General features: G+C 39.7%; 1 protein-coding gene across 2 annotated transcripts in view; it reads left to right on the forward strand.

The window, feature by feature from the left end:
* CFAP91 (cilia and flagella associated protein 91) overlaps positions 1 to 6,337 on the forward strand; it is a 74,255-nt gene extending 67,918 nt beyond the window's left edge. For both annotated transcript variants that reach the window (XM_024578035.4, XM_045185968.3), the window contains one exon: positions 1,335 to 6,337. The gene's annotated coding sequence lies outside the window, so the exon portion shown is untranslated. The remainder of the gene's footprint in view (positions 1 to 1,334) is intronic.
* The last annotated feature ends 9,348 nt before the right edge of the window (positions 6,338 to 15,685 follow it).

Genomic DNA, 15,685 nt, shown 5'->3' on the forward strand with positions numbered 1-15,685 from the left:
TGGATTAAAAGAAACCAAATTTTAAAAAGTCTACAATATGAATTTATTTCTATAAAGTTCAAAATACTGTGTTTAGGAATGCATAAGTAGGAGGTGAAGATATAGAGAAAGGCAAGGAAGTGATTACTATAAAATAAAAATAGTAATTGCTTGTAGAGGGTATGGAGAGTGTTACTGATGAGTTTGGGTTCTTGTCTCCATATGTAAACGATTTTAGACAAGGGACACTGATAAAACCGAAGGCAGATTTATTCAGGCTCTGCAGAGGGCGAGAATGAGAAGGTCCCTGATTCTGTGTGACAGGTATGGGACTTGGGGGGGTTTATGGTTTAAGGACATGGAAGTTGCAGGAGTTAACCAATCAGGGAATAAGTTGGCAGACTTCTCCTTTTTTGGAGCACTGATGTCTGGGTATATGTCAGCGAAGCAAACTGTTGTGGGATTGTGCAGGACTTATTATGGTCTGTGCAGCAAAGCATTCTGGGCTATGTAAGACTTTTACGGTCTGTGCAAAGGGACTTTCCAACTGCGCATAGAGAGGAGTTTGTGTTTCAGCTGTGATTTCCTGCTTGTTACGTATCTGAAAAGCAGGCCTAGCAGATGTGCAAAGATGTTTTAACAAACAATTCCCTTAACCAGGGACTGGTCTGTTTCCCTATTCCTGTCTGAAGAGGATTGTGATTGGGAAAGAGGAAGTGGGAGCTTATAGGATTTCTTGACCTGAGTGGTATGATACACAGATGAATACTTTATATGACTTCATTAAGCTGCACATTGGTTTTCTGTACTGTCCTATGGGTTTAATGTTCCATAATTAAAAGTTATAACTATGTATATATATACATACATTATGCCTGCAAAGTACACAGACTATTTCTGGAAAGATCAACAAGAGATGGATAAGGAGTTGTTGCTAGGCATGGAAACTGGGGCCTGAAGGACAGACTGAGGGGAAAGAGGCTTCCTTTCTTCATGGATATATACCCACAAAAGGATATCACAAAAGGATATATATGTATATCCTTTTATAGTTTGAATTTTTATGGTGTATACATCTTAAGTTTTCAGCTATAACCCAGTTAATGTGAAGGGTTTTGGGGGGGGGTTTTGTTTGTTTTTTGGTAAAAGTGCTAGAACTTGGAAACCGAGACCCTGTGAGCAAAGCAATGTTTGGGTGAGGGGCTCCTAGCAGAGCCAGGATGGGCCTGGGGCTGTCCGACTTCAAAACCAGGGGTCTGTGTAGTTTTGTCAGTGACTTTTTACATGTATTGTTCTGATGGTGATTATTTCTAAAAACATGACATGCTCATAAACATTTGTGTTGTTTTTTACAGGCTATGATCTTTTTTTAAAGAAGCTGTACAAATTATCATAAAGAATTTCAATAGTCTGCGCTTCTCCCAAGATGTGTGGCTCTTATGGATTTGACAGTGTGTGATATGTGGAGAAAGAGATTTATTTTTCTTAAACTCCCAATAATTTAAAGTGATTTGCAGTAATAATAATCAAATGAAGCAGCTTTATTCTCTCTCATGTTTCCTAGATGCTCTTCCTCAAGAGAAAATTTTCTCATGTCTCACTTTAACATTTTATTAACTATGAGGATATGCTAACTTGTTGAGCCAAAAAGAAAGCAATGTTACTGAATATTTCTTGAGTAGTTTAGGTTTGCTATTCATAGGGCATTATTAGCATTATCCACTAAGGTTGATAATATGCCTTTCCCATGACCCAGCATTTCCTCTCCTAGATACACACCTAATAGAAATGCATGAGGATGTGTACCAGGAGGCATGACAAGAAACTTCACAGTAATGCTATTTATGATAGCCCCAAACTAGAAACCCAAGTGTCCCAACGTTGGAATACAAAAATGTTATCTCAATATAATAGCACATTAGCTCACCATTGAACTTGAAATCTAAGAATTACATTCATGCAACACCCATAGAGAAGTGATGTTGGACAGTAACCTGCCCATCCAGTGTGTTAACAACCATCAGGGTTGACTGGGCCCTTCCTCATTTAAAAATCAGTAAATAGGAAAAATAATAAATAAAAGTATCAACAATAAGTTAACATGGGACACATGTAAAGAATTTACAAAAGAAATGTATGTTACTCTGATAATGTATGTTACTGTTAGAAAACATCTTATTATAGAAAACAAGAAAAACTACCTGTTTGGTGTTTTGAATAGGAGGCAAAAAGAAATGGCCTTTTAGTAAACCAGAACAGAGAATAATGAGAACAGACAACAGCTGCTAAAACAAAAACAAACAACCAACAACAATAACAACAAAACCCAGACAGATGCAGGCTGACAAGAAGAGAGAGCTGGCTGGGACTGAACTGCCAGGGGGAACACTCTGTGAAGCACAGGACTGACTAACCGCCGTGCCGAACAACTGAAACTAATACAAAATAATATTGAATGTAAACTGTAATTGAAAAAATTTTAAATTAAAAGAAGGAAAGCTAGCTAAAAGAACAGCTTAAAATCCAATGACATCCATTTGGATGCAGTTAAAAGAACAGAAAGTTCACAGTAGAGAATAAAAATGATGTGTTGCTGACAGATTTGTTAAGTCATCCAGTATGGGTTGGAAGGAAAGGGCAAAGACATGAAAACGACAGAGAGGTTAGCTCTGGATGACCGATCCTACAAGCAATAGGAATTCTTAAAGAAGAAACCAAAACAATAACTCAAAGACTTTCTGAGCTAAAAAAATACCTGACCGCACAAACTTGAAAGGGTTTACGTTGTCCTTAGAAAACGAGGATTGGGGCGACTTCTTTTCCCCTGAGGGTTGCTGACAAACAGAAGTACTGCACAAGTAAGGAGGCAATTGAATTTTGTTTCGTTCCTTTAAAAATGCTAACTTGAACTAAGGCAAAGGTTATATCATTCATTCCTGAAATTAAAAAAAAAAAATCAGGACCACAAAATGAGAAGTGAGTTAGGGATGATGGGATAGAAAGTGGGAGGAGTAATGGAACAGAGCGGGAAACAACAGACCTTTTCTGTGAAGAGCCCGATAGTAACTATTTTAGGCTTTGCAGGCCAGATGGTCTCTGATGCAGCCACTCGCCTCTGCTGCTGTAGAGTGAAAACACCCGTGGATGGCACATGAATGAGTGAATGTGGCTGTGTTCCAATAAAACTTATTTACAAAAACTGGCAGCAGGCAGAATTTGGCCATGGGCTGTAGTTTGCCCATCCCTTCTCTATAGTGATGAACTTAAGTTAAAATCAATACCTACTTTGAAAAAGGATTTAAAGTGGCTTCTAATAAAGAGCATATAATAAAACTTAGAATATTTTCTTAAAAAAACTCTATCCTTAGAATAGGCTTTGTATTTAGACAAAAAGGAAAATATAAAGTATTAAAGAATTCACATTAGCTAATTGAAGTTAGCCAGGAGAGGAAAACTTTTTTTTCTGATACTGGCAACCCTCTAATTATAATGGCTTGAATTTAAACACCTAAACTTTATATAACATTTGTTCTTGAAAAATAAAGCACCTTGAGCAATGAGCAAAACTTGTATGTTTAAAGTCATGTTATCACAGCAACTAGAACCATGGAAACAACTGAAGTGCCCATTGGTGGATGAGTGGATAAATATATAGTAGTATATGTATACAATGGAATATTATTCAAGCATAAAAAAAAGAATGAAATCTTGCTACTTGGGACAACATGGATGGACCTGGAGGACATGATAAATGAAATAAGTCAGAGAAAGACAAATACAATATGATCTCTCTTATATGTGGAATGTAAAACGAAAAACAAACAAACATAGATCCCAAGCTTATAGATACAGAGAACAAGCTGGTGTTTAGCAGATGCAAGGGGCTGGAGTTGGGAGTAGGTAAATGTGGAATAAATTAATTTTTAAAGGAATCTGTGTTACAGATGTATGACAGAACTTCATGGAAGGGAGCATTTAAGATTTAGAATAGGAGAAAAAAGCTTCTCCCAAGGGGAACTGTCCCACCCAGATATTTACTGTTTAGAGAGACTTACCATGGAAGACATGTCTTCAGTACAAGTTTAAATGATATTTTATTTCTAACGTGTCAAGGATTCCAAAAACAGCCCTGACTGGTTTGACTCAGTGGGTTGGGCATCATTCCGAAAACTAGAAAACTGAAAGGTCACTGGTTCGATTCCAGGACAGGGGACATGCCTGGGTTGCCCACCAGGTCCTTGGTGGGGGGGTGTGAGAGGCAATTAATCAATGTTTCTCTCTCACATTCCTTCTCTTTCCTCCCCCCATCTTCTCTCTCTAAAAATACATAAATAAAATGTTTTTAAAAAATGGATTCCAAAAATATATGGGAGGAAACACTGATACTGGCACAGCCATAACACATGGGCTTCCTCCGCATTAGCACATCTCACGCTTGATTGTAATTGTCTACGGAATCATCTCCCTTGCTGACTAGCTTTTAGCTCTGAGGGGTGGGCAAGTGCTCTGCCTCCTGAGTTCATTCGTTTCTATTCCACGCACCTGGCACAGTCTCTGCCACATGGTAATCTCTCAACAAGTATTTATTGAGTGAAATTCTATATACTTAATGTTTGTAGATGCAAACATTTGTGTGGTTTTGAAAAACAGTTATGATGCAATACTTATATATTTCCGATGTCTTGATTTTCATGCCATCAGAAGTTATGATGTCTTGGTATTTTATGCTAGGAAATGAGTTTTCAAGAACATGGTCCTAATTTATAACATTAATTTCTAGTAAATAAAGGTTTAACATTTTGTGGTTCAGTGGGTGAATATTATCAAGTGACCAACTAAGTCATACAGGGTTCGAGAAGGGCCTTTGGCACTACATCCTGGAAGGAATTTGTTCTATTCATGCATGCACAAACAACATTCAATAACTTAAGAAGCCTCCAAAAACAGTTTTACAGAAAATGCAGATATGGTCTTCTCACTGTTTATTTTATTTTAAATAAAGGTTAAAGTAATTATATTTAAACTTAACTATAAAGTCAGCTTCCAATTATGATCGAAAGAAGAGGTCAGCAATTCTCCACTTAAAAAAAGGATATAACTGGATAAAGCATCAAAACCACCTATTTGGGGACACTAGAAATCTACCAGAAATGTACAACAAATTGAAAACCTGCTAGAGATTCAGGTAAAAGCAGAAATCTGCTACGAGCTCCACCCCCACCCAGCTCAGTCAGTGGGGATGGCAGTCCTCCAATCCAGCAGCTGTTCTGCCAGAGAGGGGAGACTTGATTTAGGGTGGGGAGGTAGGGCGAAATCTTGTGATTTTACATGCTGAAAGTAGTGAAGTTGGTTAGAAATAAACAGGGGGGAGCTTCCAGCCAAGATGTAGGTGTAGGTAGATACACTTCACTTCCTCGCACAACCAAAAGAAGGGCAACAACCAATTTGAAAACAAAAAACAACCAGAACTGACAGATAGTCAAACTGTATGGAAGTCTGACAACCAGGGAGTTAAAGAAGAAATATTCATTCAGACTGGTGGGAAGGGCGGAGATGGGAAGCTGGGGCAGTGAGGACATGCAGTGGCTGGTGGACCAGAGTGGGTGAGGTGACCCGGGTGGTCTCACATTCACAAGTGGATAAGCCAGAAGGAACAACTGAGGAGAGAGACAGACAATGCAATCCAGGGTTCCATTATGGAAAACTAAAGCCTCAAAACCTCTGGCTGTAAAAACCTGTAGGGGTGGCAGTGGGAGAAACTCCCAGTCTCACAGGAGAGTCTGTTGGAGGGGCCCACCGAGTCCTCAAATGTACACAAGGAATCAGCATCTAAAAGGGCACAATCTGCTGTGGGAGGTAAGGAAAGTGACTGAAAGCAGGGGGAGAGCCAAACAAGTGGCATAGTTCCCTCTCTGACCATTCCACCACATACAGCATCGCAATGCTGCAAGTGGGTTGCCCCGCCCTAGCGAATATCTAAGTCCTCACCCCTTACAACGTAACAGGTGTGCTGAGACCAAGAAATATGGCCTAAAATGAAAGAACAGATCGAAACTCCAGAAAAAGAATTAAGTGATAAGGAGATAGCCAACCTATCAGATGCACAGTTCAAAAGACTGGTAATCAGGATGCTCACAGAATTGGTTGAGTGTGGCCACAAAATAGAGGAAAAAGTGAAGTAAAGAAAAATATACAGGGAACCAACGGTAAAGGGAAAGAAACCTGAACTCAAATCAACTTTTTGATTATAGCCATCCTATTGGGGAAAAAGTGGTATCTTGTAGTTTTGATTTTCATTTCCCTGATAACTAATGATATCAATAATCTTTTCGTGTGTTTATTGAACGTTTGGATATCTTCTTTGCAAAAATGCCTGTTCAAGTCCTTTGCTTATTTTTAAATGGGTTCTTTGTCTTTTTATTATTAAGTTTAAGTTTTCTTTATATATTCTATGTACAAGTCCCATAGTAGATACATGATTTTCAAATATTGTCTCCCATTATTTGGAATGTCTTTTCACTCTTTTGATAATGTCCTTTGAAGCACAAAAGTTTTAAATTTTGATGTAGTCCACTATATCTGTTTTTTTCTGATTGTTATTCGTGTATTTGGTGTCATATCTGAGACTCTATTGTCAAATCCAAGGTTATGAAGATATATCCCTATGCTTATTCTAATAGCTTTATAGTTTTAGATCTTATATTTGGGTTATTGATTGATTTTGAGTTGTTTTTTGTATATGGTGTGATGTAAGGTTCAACTTCATTCTTCTGCATATGGCTATCTAGTTGTTTGGTATTATTTATTGAAAAGACTATTCTTTCCCCATCATGGAAACCTTGCCAAAAATAGGTTAACCACAAACACATGAGATTACTTCTCGACTTTCAATTCTATTGCATTGCTTTTTCTGTGCCTCTCCTTATGCTGGTACCACATTGTCTTGATTACTATTTTTTTTGTAATAAATGTTGAAATCAGAAAAAAAAAATAAAGAAATGAACAGTGGGGAAAAAACCCCATGGTTTTCTTAGCTCAAGGATGCAGTGCCAATTGGAATGAACAACAAACCAACCAGAAATTTAATGGGGACACCCTAGGAGTTTTGAGAAGTTCTCTGTACTGGCTGACTGAGAATACTAAAACTTAATCCAGACAGTAAAAAGAATGGAGAAATAAAATTCAGATGGGACAAATAGAAAATAAATAGCAAAACAGTACTCCTAAACCCAGTTATAACACACATTAAATATTGGTGGATTAGACACTACAAATAAAAGGCACAGATTGTCAAAATGGGTTTTTTAAAAAGCAAAATTCACTCCATGGTATTCGTAAGAGGCACTTTTAAATATAAAAACAAAGAATTAAAGTGAATAGATAGAAAAAAGGCACACCAGGAAAATATTTAGCATAGAGTGGTTCTGTCAATATAACTGGCAAATAAAATGGGAAGACAAAGAGTATTACCAGAGATGTGTAACAATGCTTCATAATCATAAAAGGATCAACTCTTCAGGAAAATGGAACATTCTTCCCTATTTATGCGACTATAACCGAACTTCATAATCCATGACAACACTGACAGAAGTAAACAAAGAGACAAATCTAAAATTATAGTTGGAGATTTAGCACCTTCTTCTCGATAATTGATAGAACAATTAGACAAGAAATCATTAAAGTTATAGAAGGTTTGACCTAATCAAAACACTACATCCAACCACTGCAGAACATGTATTCGTTTCAAGTATATTTAGATCATTTACCAATATAGGCCACATTATGGGCCATAAAACAAATGTCAATAAACTATGGAAAAGTTCTTTGGCCACAGAAATAAAATAATTAAATTAGAAATCCAGAGGAAACAAATTTTTAGAAAATGCCCAAACATTTAGAGGTTAAATAATATGGTTTCTTAAAGTTTTTTAATTGTTGTTCAATTCTAAATAACCTTTGTGTCAAAGAAGAAATGACATTGGAAATTAGAAGATACTTTGACATGAGTGATTGAGAAAATATAACTTTGAAATGTATGAGATATACCAAAAGCAGTGCTTAGAGAGAAATGTGTAAATTTATATACTCATATTAGAAAAAACTTTGAAAGCAATTATCTAAGTTCCCATCTAGAGAAGATGCAAAAAGAAAAGCAAAGTAAACCCAAGGAAAGTTGTAAGAGGAATATTTTAAGATATGAGCAGAAGTTAATGAAACAAAACTTACCAATAATAGAGATAATCAAGAAGCCAAAATTTGGTTCTTTGAAAAGATTAATAAAATTAATAAACCCCTAGAAGTCCTGATTTAACAGAAGAGAAATACAGATGATCTATGTCAAGAATGAGAGAGGGAGGATCACTACAACGTAGGAGGGAATGCCACTACCCATCCTACAGGCATTCAAAGGGCAATAGGGAACATTTTGAAAACTTAAGACAATAAATTTGGTAGCTTAAATGGAATAGACCAAGTCCTTGAAATATAGAATTCACCAAAACATATGTAAGAATAAATAAAAAATCTGAATGACTCTATATCTATTAAAATTTGATTTGTTACCAAAACCTTCCACAGAGAAACCTCCAGGATCAAAAAGTTTCAGTGATGAATTCATCAAACATTTAAGGATAGCAATACCACTTTTACACAAACTCATTAAGAAAATAAAAAGGGAGAGAGAACCAAGATGGCGGCGTAGGTGGACACACTGCGCCTCCTCGCACAACCAGAACTGACAGAAAATCGAACGGCAAGGAAGTCTGACACCAAGTAAATAAAAAAAATAAACATTCATCCAGACCGGTAGGAGGGGCGGAGACGGGCACTGGGGTGGAGAGGACTCGTGTGGCTGTGGCAGGACTGAGACTGGCTGAGTGTGGGATGAACGGTGCAGGCAGTCTGACCACTAGCAGACCCTGCGGCCCCACATTGGCGCACAGATAAACCCAGAGGGCCGGTCTCAGAGTGGCAGAGAGCGGGGCAGGCTGAGCAGTGGGTAGCACCCCGCGGCCCCACATTCGTGCATAGATAAACCGGGCAAACGGCGGGGAGCGAAGCAGACCGCACAACCCAGGGCTCCAGCTCGGGGGAAATAAAGCCTCAAACCTCTGATTGAAAACGCCCGTGGGGGTTGGGGCGGCAGCAGGAGAGACTCCCAGCCTCACGGGAGAGGTCGTTGGAGAGACCCACAGGGGCCTAGAGTGTGCACAGGCCCACCTGCTGGGGAGCCAGTACCAGGGGGGCCCAGATTGATTGTGGGTATCAGAGTGAAGGATTGAAGTCCGGAGGAGAGTGGGCGGGCGCCATTGATCCCTCTCGGCCCCTCCTCCACATACAGCCTCACAGCCCAGTGACCAGCATTACCCCGCCCCAGGGAACACCTAAGGCTCCGCCCCTTAAAGTAACAGACTGCCAAGACAAAAAAAAAAAAAAATGGCCCAAATGACAGAACACTTCAAAGCTCCAGAAAAAATACAACTAAGCGAGGAAGAGATAGCCAACCTATCTGATGCACAGTGCAAAACACTGGTTATCAAGATGCTCACAGAATTGGTTGAATCTGTTCGAAAACCAGATGAAAAAATGAAGCCTATGCTAAGAGAAACAAGGGAAAATGTACAGGGAACCAATAGTGATGTGAAGGAAACTGGGACTCAAATCAATGGTGTGGACCAGAAGGAAGAAAGCAACATCCAACCAGAAAAGACTGAAGAAACAAGAACTCAGAAAAATGAGGAGAGGCTTAGGAACGTCCAGGACATCTCGAAACGTTCCAACATTCGAATTATAGGGGTGCCAGAAGGAGAAGAGGAAGAACAGAAAATTGAAAACTTATTGGAACAAATAATGAAGGAGAACTTCCCTAATCTGGCAAAGGAAATAGACTTCCAGGAAGTCCAGGAAGCTCAGAGAGTCCCAAAGAAGCTGGACCCAAGGAGGAACACACCAAGGCACATCATAATTACATTACCCAAGATTAAACGCAAGGACCTACATCCAAGATTACTGTATCCAGCAAAGCTATCATTTAGAATGGAAGGGAAGATAAAGTGCTTCTCAGATAAGGTCAAGTTAAAGAAGCTCATCATCACCAAGCCCTTATTATATGAAATGTTAAAGGGACTTACCTAAGAAAAAGAAGATAAAAAATAGGAACAGTAAAAATGACAGCAAACTCACAGTTATTAACGACCACACCTAAAACAAAAACAAGAGCAAACTAGGCAAACAACTAGAACAGGAACAGAACCATAGAGATGGAGATCACATGGAGGGTTGTCAATAGGGGAGTGGGAGGGGGAGGGGGGGAAAGGTACAGAGAATAAGTAGCATCATAGATGATAGGTGGAAAATAGACAGGGGGAGGGTAAAAATAGTGTAGGAAATGTAGAAGCCAAAGAACTTATATGTATGACCCATGGACATGAACTATAGGGAGGGAATGTGGGAGGGAGGGGGTGGGCAGGATGGAGTGGAGTGGGGGGGGAATGGGACAGCTGTAATAGCATAATAAATATATTTTAAAAAAACTTTATTCCTAATCAAAAAAAAAAATAAAATAAAAAGGAAACTTTTCCCATCACCTTATAAAAGACCAGCAAATGAATGACTAAACAAAATGTGCTACATACATAAAATGGAATATTATTCAGCTCTAAAAAGGAATGAAGTTCTGATGTTACAGCATGGACAAACCTTGGAAACATTATGCTAAACAAAATAAGCCAAACACAAAAGGAGAAACAAACAATGTGATTCCACTTACATAAAATACCTAGAAAGGGTAAATTAATAGAAACAAAAATAGCTAAGAGATTATTAGGGGCTGGAGGAAGGGAGGAATAGATATTGTTTAATGGATATAGAGTCTGTTTGGGGTGATCAAAAGGGTCTGGAAATGGATAGTGGTAATGGTCATATAACACTGGTATTACAATTAATGCCACTAAATTGTATATTTACAATGGCTTAAATGGCTAATTTTAGGTCACATATCTCCATAATAAAAAATTTTAAAGACTGATAAATTGTGTATTATAAAATTTTTAAAATAAAATTAATGAATTAATAATAAAAGTAACTGGCAATGTTAAGACACAAATACTTGAGTGATTTCTTGAATTCCTACTCTAGGAATTAGTATTACATTGCATTTTACAGAGGCAAAACAGGTCTGAGCAACTGCTTGGCTGAGGCTGAGTGGCTAAGCGGCCTCAACTGTTGTACATATGGTTATCTATTCATGGAATAGACACAATTTTCCCAAGAAATGATCCAACTCATGGGCTACAGGTGTTTCCCATCTGACCCCTCAATTTACATTTTATTCAAAAGTTCCCGATACAATATTGTGGAGCAAAGCACTTTAACAACTATAGTTGTAGAAAGCAAATGATTGTCATATTAATATGACTAGAAGGCATCACTGTGTAATCAGATTCTAGATATCCACCTTCTCTCCTCAATCTCTTATCTTATACATTATAGTAATTTAATAAAAAATTACTGTAGAATTCCAAATCACTTCTTAGTTTTTAGATAATTCCATATATAAATACCCAATTATCTCTTTCCTATAAAAATATACTTTATGTCCATCATGACATTTGCCATCATCAGGTGTTTAAATTTAAAAAATTAAAATTTAAGACATTTTACTCATTGAAGAATTATTTCATTTAATAATAAATTAATAGTAAACATGAGTTTCATTTACCAGTAACATGAGCTGCTGGAAGATTCTCTCAAGGTGGTTGTGAGCTGATTTTTTTCTCCTTTTCAATAAAAGCAGAACACTAAGTCAGTGTCAGGAAAGACCATCTTTAAGAAATCAGCTGAGAGTCTAATGGGAACTCCTGTGTAGTAATTGTCTCCTTTTGTCTTGCTGCTTTTAAGATTCTCTCCTTATCTTTAATCTTGGCTAATGTAATAATGATGTGCCTTGGTGTGTGCTTCCTTGGGTCCAACTTCTTTGGGACTCTCTGAGCTTCCCGGACTTCCTGGAAGTCTAGCTCTTTCACCAGATTGGGGAAGTTCTCCTTCATTAAGTTTTCAAATAAGTATTCAATTTCTTGCTCTTCTTCTTCTCCTCCTTCTGGCACCCCTATGATTCAGACATTGGAGTGTTTAAAGTTTCTCAGAGATTCCTAAGCTTCTCCTCACTTTTCTGAATTCTTGTTTCTTCATTCTGTTCTGGTTGACTGTTTATTTTTTCCTTCTGGTCCAAACCATTAATCTGAGTTCAGGTTTCCTTCCCATCACTGTTGGTTCTCTGTACATTTTCCTTTATTTCACTTTTCTTAACCTTTGCTTTTTCCTCTATTATGTGACCATACTCAACCAATTCTGTGAACATCCTGATTTACCAGTGTTTTGAACTTTGCATCTGATAGATTGACTATCTCTTTCTTGCTTAGTTGTATTTTTTCTGGAGCTTTGATCTGTTCTTTCACTTGGGCCATTTTTTTTTTGTCTCGGTGTGCCTGTTGTGTAGTAAGGGGTGGACCCTTAGGTATTCACCAGGGCAGGGCAACCCACAATGCTGCGTTTCGGTGCTGTATGTGGGGGAGGGGTCCAAGAGAGAACGATGCTGCTTGTTCACCTTTCTGTCAGCTTTCAGTCACTTCCTCCCCTACCCATAAGCAAATTGGGTCCTTCTGGTGCTGTTTCCCAGGGGCGGTGGTTTTGAGTACGTTCTAGGGCCTTGTGGGTCTCTCCAACAAACTCTCCTGTGAGGCTGGGAGGTTCTCCCGCCACCTCATCCCCACAGGTTTTTTCAGTCAGAGGTTTTGAGGGTTTTTTTCCCCACACTGGAACCCTGGGTTGCAGGGTCTGTCTTGCTCCCCAGTTGTTCCTCCTAGTTTATCTGCTCGCAAATGTGGGACCACCCACTCCACCAGCTGCTGCCTCGCCCTCCCTGGTCCTCCAGCCACCACCTTGCTGGGAGTCCTCTCCACCCTGCTGCTCATCTCTGCCCCTCCTACTGGTCTGGATGAATGTTTCTTCTTTAACTCTTTGGTTGTCAGACTTCCATACAGTTTGATTTTCTATCAGTTCTGATTGTTTTTTTGTTTGTTTTTAAATTTGTTGTTGTCCTTTTGGTTGTGTGAGGAGGCACAGTGTATCTACCTACGCCTCCATCTTGGCTGGAATTCCCAGAAAGACCACCTTTAGAAGAGTTATTGAATCGAACTGAGCACGCACCAAGTGAAATTGGTACAAGATTGTATAAAAGACAGGTAAGGGCCTCTTCCCTAAGAGAGATTATAACCTACTGGGGAATAAGACACAGGCTTCACATCTGCAGTATAATTCACAAACGAGGTAAAAACAAAGTGTCCCAAGATTCTGAGAAGAAAGATATTGGGCATCCAACCACAACAAGTATGATTGATGGAGCTCTGGACAATTAATAGGGTCTGGAGCAGCTGAAGCTCAATTTCAGTGACTCCCTCACTGATTGGAACCTGCCATTTCCAAAAAGGGAAACTTCCTGTCACTTCTTCCAGCTAGTGATAAAATGGGACCATTTTCAGAGGCAAGTGTCCTATTCCTTGTCTTGGGCACCTTCTACTGCCTCCACCCAAGGACAAAAGGGGGAGGGTTCCTCCAAGATGGCCTCTGGGACCAGAGCCTCACCTCCATGTCTTGCCCTAGCTAACCCCTTCCAGGGCCCACTGAGCACATCCCAGAGGAATCCTAAGGGATTTTTGAGAAGGACCATGTGACTGGTTAATAAACACCTATTTTCCTCAGGCTTCACCTGATTTTACATGGTTAGTACCTCACTCCTTTAGCTGACTCTCTCAGTTCTTTTAAAATACAAATACTCCCAGAGGGAGATAAAACATCAAATGAATTCACACTAAGAAAACTCCCTGGGCTTATCAGATCTGCTTTTCTCTTAGGAGTGGCTTAGGAGCTCAACATTTCTGGTTGCCACAACAGACAACTTCCCAGCTGTCCTTGGGGTTGACTCAAACTCTTGTGTGGGGCATCAGTATGCTCTCCTTAATAACTACAGTGTATTATCTGGGTGTTTTCTTAGCTTAGAGCCATGCCAGACGTTAAAGTTGACTGGCGGTTGTACAGCTTTCCTCCTGTCATCTGGTCCATGACAACACACAGCAGACCCAGAGGTCAGGGGTCCAGAGATCCCTGCAAAAACCCGAGAAGATTTTTTGCCTTAGTGATTTTATAACCTGTTCTTTGTTCCTTGTTTCTGTAGTAAATAATTCACCATTTTAATGAGAGAGATAAGGCCAGGCCCTTGTGAGCCAGGAAAGATTTGAGAGATGACGAAAGCTATGTGTGTTATCCATGACCCAAGGACTTCTGGCAAGCTGCCCTCCCTGAGCTTGGATCCTTCTTTTTTTATTTTTCCTGGACACAGAAATTCCTTTCTTTACAAAAAGGCTTACTTTTATTTTTAAGAATTTTTTTCAGAGTAGTTTTAGGTTCAGAGTAAAAGTGAGAGGTAGGTACAGAGGTTCCCCATATACTCCTTACCCCCACACATACATAGCTTCCCCATATCAGCCTCCTCCACCTGAGTGGCACAGCTGTTCCAAGTGACAAACCCACACTGACACATAATAACTATCCAAAGTCTACAGTTTCCATTTGCATTCACTTTGGGTGGTGTACATTCAATGGGCTTATGTAAACATGATGACATGAATCTACCATTACAGTATCATACAAGAATATTTTCACTACCCTAAAAATCCTCTCTGCTCCCAGAAAGGGCTACTTTTAATCTTGGAAATATAAGTTTCCTGGGGCAAGTTTCCCACCCACTGTGGCTGTGGTCATGGCCTTCTGGGCATAGCTTTCAGGGTCCCAGGGATGCCATCAGCCCCAGCACACAGCCCCCAGGGCACAATAGTCTGCTTCCACTGGGACCCAAATCCAGTACTTCACTTATTCTGGGTTCTCTCTGTCCGAGGCCCAAGCTAACCTCCCAGCCAGAGGGATGTATAATCCAGTGCCACCCAGACCTAGCAGAATCACCTATGGACAGTCAGAGACTTGACTGAGAAAGAGGAGGCCCATGAGCATGTGTCCCAGGCTCCACCGGGACAGTGAGCTTTGTGAGCCATCTAATTCTCTGCATTTGGTTGGGAAGGGCAAGCAAGGGACCACTTGAGAAACGTTGGGGCCCCTGGGAAATCCCAGACTCAAATCCTCCTCACCCCCGGGAGGGGCAAATTGAATGGAAGAGAAGAAACCAATTTAAATTAAAAAACAAATAATCATGCTTACATAGTAGTCTTGCTTTTCTTATCTGGAGGACTGGATTAAAATATACTTGTATAATTCAAAATAAAAACAATTTAAATCAGGAAATAAGTGTCAGGAAGTCCAAATTTCCATGTGAAGAGTGCTGTGATGGTTTTTTGGAAATCCCTAGTTCTCTTTCCCACCTGTCCCATCAGTCTCCCTGTCCCATTGTGGCCGATGACCCTGCTTTACTGTTGTCTGAAGCATGCATCCAGTCCACTCCCGCATCTGTCACAACGGGTGCTTTATAATAAAGCAAGTAGGAGAAATGTATCCTGAGAAGCCCACCGCCTTCATCCATTCTTTTCCCCAAGAGGCAAAAAAGCCATTAGCAGGGGCTGCTGGGGAACATGCAGGATTAGGCTAAGAGTGAGGAGCTGCTGGCACTTGGAGGAGGAGAGAACCCCTAAGAGCTCTCCCC

Source organism: Desmodus rotundus, chromosome 2, assembly GCF_022682495.2.
Source record: "Desmodus rotundus isolate HL8 chromosome 2, HLdesRot8A.1, whole genome shotgun sequence".
Lineage (NCBI taxonomy): Eukaryota > Metazoa > Chordata > Mammalia > Chiroptera > Phyllostomidae > Desmodus > Desmodus rotundus.